This window comes from Phragmites australis, chromosome 14 (assembly GCF_958298935.1).
Source record: "Phragmites australis chromosome 14, lpPhrAust1.1, whole genome shotgun sequence".
Taxonomy (NCBI): domain Eukaryota; kingdom Viridiplantae; phylum Streptophyta; class Magnoliopsida; order Poales; family Poaceae; genus Phragmites; species Phragmites australis.
In genome coordinates, this window is record NC_084934.1 from 24220268 (window position 1) to 24229707 (window position 9440).

Sequence of the window (9440 nt, forward strand, 5' to 3'; positions counted from 1 at the left end):
AGCGGAGGAGGTGGGCGAGGGGCGGGGCAGCACTGGCTGCGGGCGACGGAGGATGGCCGATGGGCGATGCTGGGGCGGGGGTTAGCGTGACGATGGGCAGCAACAACGGATCTAATGGCGAGAGCATAACCAGAGATGAGTGAAGGAGGATAGGAGGTGGGGGAACGAGCATGATAGTGAGCTGGCAGGCAGTTGAAGACGTAGGCGAGGATGTGAGGTGATAAGAGGTTGAATACGATTGTGAGCCGTTAGATACCCATCCAACATCTCATAATCGAGACATCAAACGGCTAACAACCGTTGCTTGAAAAAAATAAAAAATAGACATATGTATTTTAACATCACTTTTACTTTTTGTCCCGTTTCTTTACGAGTTTGGTGTTAGTTTTGTTTGCGCATGTAGAAATATTTTCGTTATCGATGCAACAGGTAGGTACTCAAGTCACAGGGAGAGGGGTAGGGCTGGAAATACTCAAGGCTCGTGAGTCAGCTCGGGCTTGATCTGGCTCGGCTCAGCTCGGGCTCGATCTGGCTCGGCTTAGCTCGGTGGCTAAATGAGTCAAGCTCGAGCCACTCTGCCAACTCGCTTGACTAACGAGCTGAGCCCAAGCTAGCTCGCGAGCCGCTCAGTGCCTCGTTGGGCCCAGCCCACCACCCACAAGCACAACCGACCATCTCTTACTCTTTCCTGCTGCAAGCTAGCCTGGCCCAAGCTTGCTCTCTATGGACGCCCGCGTGCTGCCGCTAGGTATAGCAGGTCTTGATCCTCTTCTCTTGGTGCGCCTCCTCCATTCAATGGCGGCAGGGGCACGACAACAGATCTCGGTGTGGCGCTCAACAGATCTTGAGGTTGCACAAGGCTGCCAGCCTACAGGGACAGCGTGTAGTCACAAGCACAGTGGGTGCAGGGCAGCAGCCGACTAGGGATGTCGGCGGCGCGCAGCAACAAGGGCAGCCGGCCGAACGCAGGGTTCAGCAGGGACGGTGGGCGACAGTAGAGACCGGCCAGGGCTCTCGCTAGCAAGAGCGATGGCTAACAGGGGCGTGCGGCCGGGCCTTGGCACATCAAGGCCTTCGGTCGGCTTCTCTCTTTCTTTGTTGAGCCCGTCGTCACCTCTCTACGGACGCCCGCCCGTTGTCGCTTGGTACAATAGGGCCTCAGTGATCCTCCCTCCCATCGATGGCGGCAGGGGCACGACAGCAGGGCTGCGTGGGCGACACTCAGCAGATCTCGGCGTAGCCACAAGCACTAAATCATGGCAGTCGCAGGGTAGCAGCCGGCCAGGGATGGTGACGGCGTGCAACAACAGGGGTGAACGACCGGACGCAGGGTGTAGTAGGGATGGCGAGCGACAGTAGTGATCGGGCAGGCCTCTGGCCTGCAGGAACGACGGCTAACAGGGGCGTGCGGCAGACTTGGCTCGCGAGCCATACCGAACCGACTCGAGCCAGCTACGAGCCCGAGGTAAGCCTTTTTCCTAGCTTGTCAAGGCCCAGAGTTTCTAAACACATAATTAAGCGCTAATGAGTATCATTAGCATTATTTGTTTTTGTTTTGAGCAGTATAGACATGCAATGTGGATTAAACCGAATTTGGTTAAACCAGGTTTAACTGATGCGTTGTAAAGCATCTCCCAAAAGTTCTATGGAACATAGGACTGGTGACAATTTTAGAAATTAGTAGATACCAAGAGAAGAATATAAATGAATTTTCCCAAATTTTTGGGAAATATTTAGAAGGCATAAAAATTATCACAAGTTGGAAAAGATAGCATCTTTGAACAATTTTTATTCAAAATTGGCTCAAGCATTCTGAGTCAAACAAGTTCAAATGGGTTCCTTATGAATTTTAGTTTCAAACAAAATTTGTTTTACCAATTTTGGGCAATGGGAAGGCTTCCATTTGGTTAAGGTCTGTGGAGTGGGATATTTGCATTGCCGGCACTGTTCACGGCCCCTCCCGTCGTCCTCTTCGCACACACAGCTCTCTGCTCCCCCTTCTCCCGCTCTCTCAGCAAGCAAGTGGCGGCAGCTATCCTTGACTTCGGTGGCCAAGCCACAATTGCCGGCCAAAAGATCTCAGCCCAGGCGCCTTATCCTTTCCCCCCCTGCCCTCTCGCCTGGCTCTCTCCCTTTCTCTCCCTCTGCTCGCTCTCTCACGCGGGAGGCACACGAGCAGAGCAAGCTGCACAGCACCAGCCACCGGCAAGAATCACCGCGCCGCCAACGGTTTTCGTCGAGCCCGAGCCCAGTGGAGCCGCAGGGAGGAGCGCCCCAAGCTCCTCCGTCGTTTCCCCTCCTCCCCCGGCCGTTTTCCGCACGGGTTGAGCCGGTCGCGTCTTCTTTCCCAACGGCGGCAGCCGTCTCCACCCTTCTCTGTTGAACTGGCGAATCGCTGCCTTTCCCCAGCGACCGAACTCACCGTAAGCATCACCGTTCCCCACTGAGTCTAGTGCGCATGTCCGTTGAGGCTTAGCCCGTCGCCGGCATGCCTTCCGCCGTGCAGCCGTGCGCCGCCGCCTACGGCGCACACCGTCGGCCGAGCCACCGCCGAGCTCCTCAGTGTTCAGCCACGCCGTTGGGTCCGCGCGTCCTCGTAAAAGCTATAGCCGCCCTCATCCGAGTCTGTTGCGTTGCCGTTCGCCGTCGGCGCGTCAAAACCGTGCCACCGCCGTGTAGTTTCCGTCGTCCGCCACCGCTGGCCATTCTCCGACAGTCGCCGGCGACCACGTATGCCTCAGTTGGGTCCACGCGCGCATGCTGGAGCCGCAGCTGCCCTTCCCGGTCGCCTGGACTGCGCCGCTCACCGTCGGCGGGCACAACCCGAGCCACCGGCTGGCCGCGCTGCGCTGTGTGCTGGGCGGGGGTTCAATTTTGACCCCAGTAAAAATGGGCCCGGCCCCACTGTCTATGCCTGTGGCTAGTTGGGCGCCGGTAGAAAAAGGCGTGGGCCCATTTTAATATTAGAGGAAATCAGAAATTGCGAAATGAATATCTGTTGAGTTGATAAATCGGCTGAAATCTTGAAAAATGCATAGGAAATTATGTAGAGCTCCAAAATTCATGAAACCAATTTTGTTGGTTTTGTTATGACATGATCTATCCATTAAAAATACCAGTGGCCATGAAATGTGTGCTGTGAATTATTGAATTAATGAAATATGTCTAGGCTTTGATAATTCATAGTTAAAGTTTGGTATTTCCAAAATTGATGAATCCAATTTTGTTATTCTTGTTTTAATACCCCCTGTTCAGCAAAAATAGTCACCCACATGTTAGATGTTGTTACAATTCTATATAGGGTTAAGCTTAATTAATCCTAGAAGTGTTCAAACGTTTAACAGTAATCCCATTTAAGAAAAATCTTCGATGCTTTAGAACTCGTGCCCTGACGATTTGCACTGTTATCGCATTCTTTGGAGCATCCTTCATTTCATAACATTCATATTCATTACATTGCACACGTTATTCTTTTAGGGAACTTCGACCCGGCGAACGAGGCTGTCCCCGGAGGTTCCCGCAGTGGTGATCGTGACTCGGGTAGTGTCAGGTAGCAGTCAGGGCAGCAAGGCAAGCATCTATCATATTGCACCGTGTCAATTCAAAATCTAATATGTTATCTACGCTTATGTATACATTGCATGTGTCGGGTACCGAGTTGGGTAGAACCTATGCTGATGCATTATCCCATTTCGGTCATGTGTCATGTGTTGTTCCTAGGAGCCTAGTGGTGTCGTCGAGGTCTAATTATAGTTCGCTATGCTTAGTGGTACTTAGGCTTTCTGGTAGAAGTCGACGACGGCGTCCACCGTTGTCACGAGCCTAGGGCTTATTACCTGTTCACATTTGTGGTTGTGTTGATGATGAGTCGGTTTGGTGAGTGGTGAGTTGAGACGAGGTGTGGGCGGTGTTAGGGGTGTCATCTGCTCACGAGGAGTCCTCAGGCAGTTCGGGGAGGGAACCCGGACACCGTAGACCGCTTGCACCGGTTAAGCACCGACCGTCGGTGTAGTCGGCTTTAGCACTTACCTTACTCACCACATGCTGATATAATGGTAGGAGAGCTAATTACCTTCGCAGACGTGGTCATGTGGGCCTCGTCATAGACGGTGTGAGTCCGGTTTGAGTCCGGGCTTTTAGCGGTATTCGTTTGCTCGGGGAGTAGTTCTAATACCGCCGCGTCGAGCTATGGTTGATCCACATGGTTGGGCCTGGTTGAGAAAGGTTGTCACGGGTACCCCCTTGTGTGCATCTTAGCGGGTGGCACAAGCCGTATGGTCCCTATGTCGTGTGGGTCCAGGAGTATCCCCCTGCAGGGTGTATAATCAGTTCGAACTGCTGCGCTCTCGGTCATGAGCATCGCTATCGCTTATCTCCACCGAGCGACCATGTTTTGGTCGTAGAGTTTCGATGTGGGTTGTGGCACGGTTGGTTTAAGTGGTTTGGTCGGTATGTAGTCGGTGGTTTGGTGGTAATGGTTTACTCTTATACACTTGTTGTTTATATATCTGTTCTGATCAGTTGGTTGGCAGGGTTTGAGTTGGTGGTTGGTTAAGTCAGTTGCTTACACCTAGAGTCTAGGTTGCTTACCGCTTAATGAACTTAAACATGTCTTAATCCTTGCTACAGCTTTAAATGCATGATCCTTGGAGTCGAGAATATATATACTCATACTATGTAAGACTTGCTAGTACATTCGTACTAAGGGTACTGCCCTTAAGTTTCAGGTTCACAGGTTGGCGAGGAAGAGACAGTGTTCAGCTACTTTGTACCTACCGATCAGGGTGGCGGGCAGGAGTAGCACCTTCTACTCCGAACTCCGGCGCTTTTGGTATGGAGCCTAAGGGCATACGGCTCCATACTCTTTTGTTGTATAGGTTTATCTTCCGCTGCGTAGTTGTTGTTGTTCCTCTTTTGTTGTAAATTAAGGAAGCAGTTGCATGTTTAAGTATTGTAATATAGCTTAATTACTTGCTCTCTATTAAACTGTGTTGTGATATTTGAGTTAGAAGGCATGTGTTCCGATCCTGGGCACAAAACACGTGCCGGGACTACCGGAATGGTATTCTGGTTAATCGTCGAGGTTGTGATTATGAATAATGATCCTCCTGATGATTAATTAGAATACTATTTGGACGGTTTTTCACATAGCTTGGCCAAGTAGTCAAACCGGTTAAATTGGAAATTTAGACAACATACTGCTGCATATTTGCAAAAATAGACAACAGATGAGCGCATTTGTAAATTTAGCACATGTATTCGGAACCTCAAAATCCGAAATCTTGTTTTCGGTTACTGAAATACCGAAAAAACACCAGCCCCACAGTTTTTGGAAACTGAGGTACCGAATACGGCACTGTGCACCGTATTCGGCACCTCAGTTACCGAAAACTCTCTGTATTCGGCAACTGAGGTGCCGAATACGGTGCACAGTGCCGTATTCGGCACCTCAGTTTCCGAAAGCCACCCACGTCGTGCCATGTACTTCCTCTCTGGCTTGTTTACGTAGTTAATTAGTAATAGTAACTAGATTTTTCTTAGTCCGTTCAGAAGTATATTAATCCCTTCGTAAGTAGATTGTTAAATCTATTCAAGTACATTTGATTAATTATATTATTTTGATAAATTAGAGTATTTAGATTATTTGTTTAGTTGGATTATATGAATTTTATTAGTAAGTGTGATTATATTCTTTACTTAATTTAATAACATGAATTTACGTAATTTAATCAAGGTAATTAGTTTTATTAAAGTAATTTGATTATTTCAATTAACTTGAATTAGTTTAATCACTTAGGTTTAGTAGAACCGTAGAAGATAGTGTCCAGTAGCAACAAAGATGCATATTAGTTGTATATTAGTACTTACATATTGTTTACTTAATATTTTAATTCAATCTTTAATATTTTAATTAGTACTTACGCGCGTTTCCAAAAAGAAAGCAAGCCGGAGAGGAAGTATCATATGGCACGACGTGGGTGGCTTTCGGAAACTGAGGTGCCGAATACGGTGTACAGTGTCGTATTCGGTACCTCAGTTTCTGAAAACTGTGGGGCCGGTGTTTTTTCGGTATTTCAGTAACCGAAAACAAAATTTCGGATTTTGAGGTTCCGAATACATGTGCTAAATTTATAAATACGCTCATCTGTTGTCTATTTTTGCAAATACGTCGCAATATGTTGTCTAAATTTCCAATTCAGCCAGTCAAACCGAGTTAGAGTCGGCTCGTTTAAAAGCGAGCTCGTGCGAGCCGAACTCTCGGCGCGTTTCCACCCCCTAGGGGGATGTTGTGTCTTGTGCGTGCTATCAGCATGTGAGCAATAAAAGATCCAAGGCGCGCTAGGCATTTCGCCGGGCTTCAACTGCATCTCCCGATTTCACAGGGGATCTTCTTTTACCACTCACGTAGCCAGGTAGAAAGAGACATTCCGTCGTCGTTTCCCCATGGGGATAAGACGTGGTCGGTCGAGGTAACACGAGTCAGTGTCGCGCGATCAAAGTGGTCGATGTGAAATTGACCGCATGCACTCACGCAGGACAGTCGACAGAGGCGGTAGGGAACTAGCGTTAGCCCCGCGTGGCCCCCCCCCCCCCATTATTTTGCTACCGGTAGGCGCAGACAAGGTGGGCCCCGCGCAATATTGGCTACACCGGCGGAGATGTGTTTGGTGCAAGCATCTTTTTGAGGGAGGCGTAGGGTGGAGGACTAGGCTGGAGAGTAGGAGTAGTTGGCTGTCAGAAGGAAACGAACCAACGAACGAATAAACCCGTCAGGTGAGACGTTAGCCGTTGAGAGACAGCAGATAAGGTTCGGTATGGTCTTCGACCTCAATCTTACGTTGTTAAGCAAGGGCAGAGGTGAACAGTACCGGAACAGTAATTTGTGGCAGAGTAAATAGTAATTTATAGTGAAACACTGTAGATCGTATAATGTTCACAAAAATACTATGCTAACTGGGTTGTATACCTATACTGTAGTGATACTTATAGCACTAAATCTGGACCGTTAATTTTTAATCTAACGAATCATAGTAAGAGCAAAGTTATGGTATTGTTTAAATAAAGTCAGAGCAGTCAATTTCATCTACTGTGTATGCGTATGGTTGGTTCAGGAACATTCTTGCCAAGCCAGGTGCCCAGGAACTAACGGAGCGTTCTGCTTCTCCGTTGCTGTGCATTTATTGCCCAGCTGAAAGCTACTAGCAACTCGTGATCGAGTGCATTACAGAACACGGTGCGTGCATGGCATGGCATGGCAGGCTCACCAAAACCCAAAACGGCCCCGCCATGACATGCATTGCACGTTATCGCCGATCGAATCAACAAAAGCTGGAATCAACTTACTTGGCTTACAGCCAGTTCAGAATGTTTGAAAAGTGCTTATTCCGAATTTGACGCGGCCAAAGCCAGCACGTACGAAATCTCACAAAATCGTTTTTTTTTCCTCAAAAGGAAAAGTCGCAACATTTTTGTGGGAGAAAGTTTAGTAGCAAAGAATGGATAAACGGGTAGATTAAGATCTTGTTTGATTCAGTTTTTGTTAGTTTTTACTATTTAGAAGCAGAAAACCGAATCAAACAATTTACTTCAAAAATGGTTTTTAAGAAGCAAAATTTGTCAATATTATTGGAAGCCAGAAATTGATCTGGAGAAGTTTTTATGCCTTTTAAGAGATGATGTTCTGAAAAATATTATATATTATACATTTTATCCGTATCAAAAGTTAATTAAAAATAATTTTTCTACAAACAGTTGTTCACCAATAATTTTTAAAAACAGTTTAAAAAAAAATCGACCTAACTAAACAAAACCAAAGGATCAGGAGAGGACGGGACAAAATCGGTCTCGATCACGGGGGCCCAGAGCTTGATGGAACAGAGGAAACAAACAATGGAAAAGATCGCTCGAGCTCTCAAGGATCCTCTGTGACCACCATACCTGCACTAACCTTGCATTTGTCTTCTCCAAGATACTCATAGTAGGTAACAAGAGAAATAGAAAAATGAGAAATCCGTCGTGGATCGAGGTGCGATATTTGGACCTGCACTTCGTTTGCAGGTGATCACAGGCATGAGGCAAATCTAGCAAATCCAAGCTTGCTATCCATCACCTTGTGTCACTATGTTCATGGAAACGATAGTGTTCTCTCGAGTCTGCCACACCGACACCACAACACAAGGGCGGTAGGTACGTACGTACAGAAGATCCGGAATGAGCAGAAACGAAACCGAGCAGCCCCTCGGAGGAGGAACGTTCACTGGCGAGGTCAAGGTCAACTTAATGTACCCTGCCATCGTAGCCTGGGTCCGCGCGGTAGGTGGGAGGGTGTTTGCATAGCTATTAATTTGAGTTGGATGTGCAGTCGGTTTGGGTGAGATTGGAAGGGGTTATGTTTTACGGGTTTGTATAAGGCTCGTGGGTTGAAGTTAAAGTACGAATGATCTGTATCTAAGTTTTAATATAGATGTGATAATAAAAATTTAACATAATATATAAATAATAAAGAAATAACGATAGAAATACTTACTAAAATGAAGGTCCCATAACATTATCAATGCTTATATGTTTTCTAACAATATCTATAACTATTAGTTGGTTGAAGGTGGTGAGCAAAATAATACACATAATATACAGTATAACTTTCTCTTATGATCAATGATTACAATCCATTGAACTCATCTCGTATGTTGATAGCATCATTATATCTTTGACCTCTTACTTGCTTCAAACTCAACTTAAATTTTATAAATAGAGAATCAATACCTGACTTGATGTTAGAAGAAGTTGTCTCTTCATATGAACGAGACCAATAAATCTCTCTTTCGCAACTCTATAATTATCAATATTATCTTAAGACCATCGTAATTTATTCTTCGCAAGAGACATATCTGGGCTCATCAACTAGCAAGCAAAACACATCATGTGCAATGTCTTTAAGGATGGAATGTAAAATATCATTTGTCAAACATTTAACAATGTTTTCTTATATCAGAAGACACCATGAGACTATTATTTACAACATTAATTGTCAATACCTTGACTAAAGCTACATTCTGTTCTGCTAAGCAACAAAGCATCACAATTTTTAAATGCTATGTTGTGAGGGCTACTAACACCACCTATATGATCTTTTAGTCTATCTTTATTATGCCAACTATTCCAACCATCCACAACAAAAGATTTATATCCGGCCTCCTTCTTAGTGCAACTCTCATCAAGAAACAGGTAAAACTGTAGGCTATATCCGTAGATTCGCTATATTCAAACCAACTTCCAAACTCATCAAACTATTTAGAATCAAATCTTCTATTTCTTTCCCCAATCCGAGTCCACAGAAAATTAAGAGTGCAAGGTTGACAAGACCCATTTTCTAAATACCTTATTCTTACCACTTCTCTAAGATTAGAATGGTAAGTAGTTATTTCTTTCCTTTTATGTGG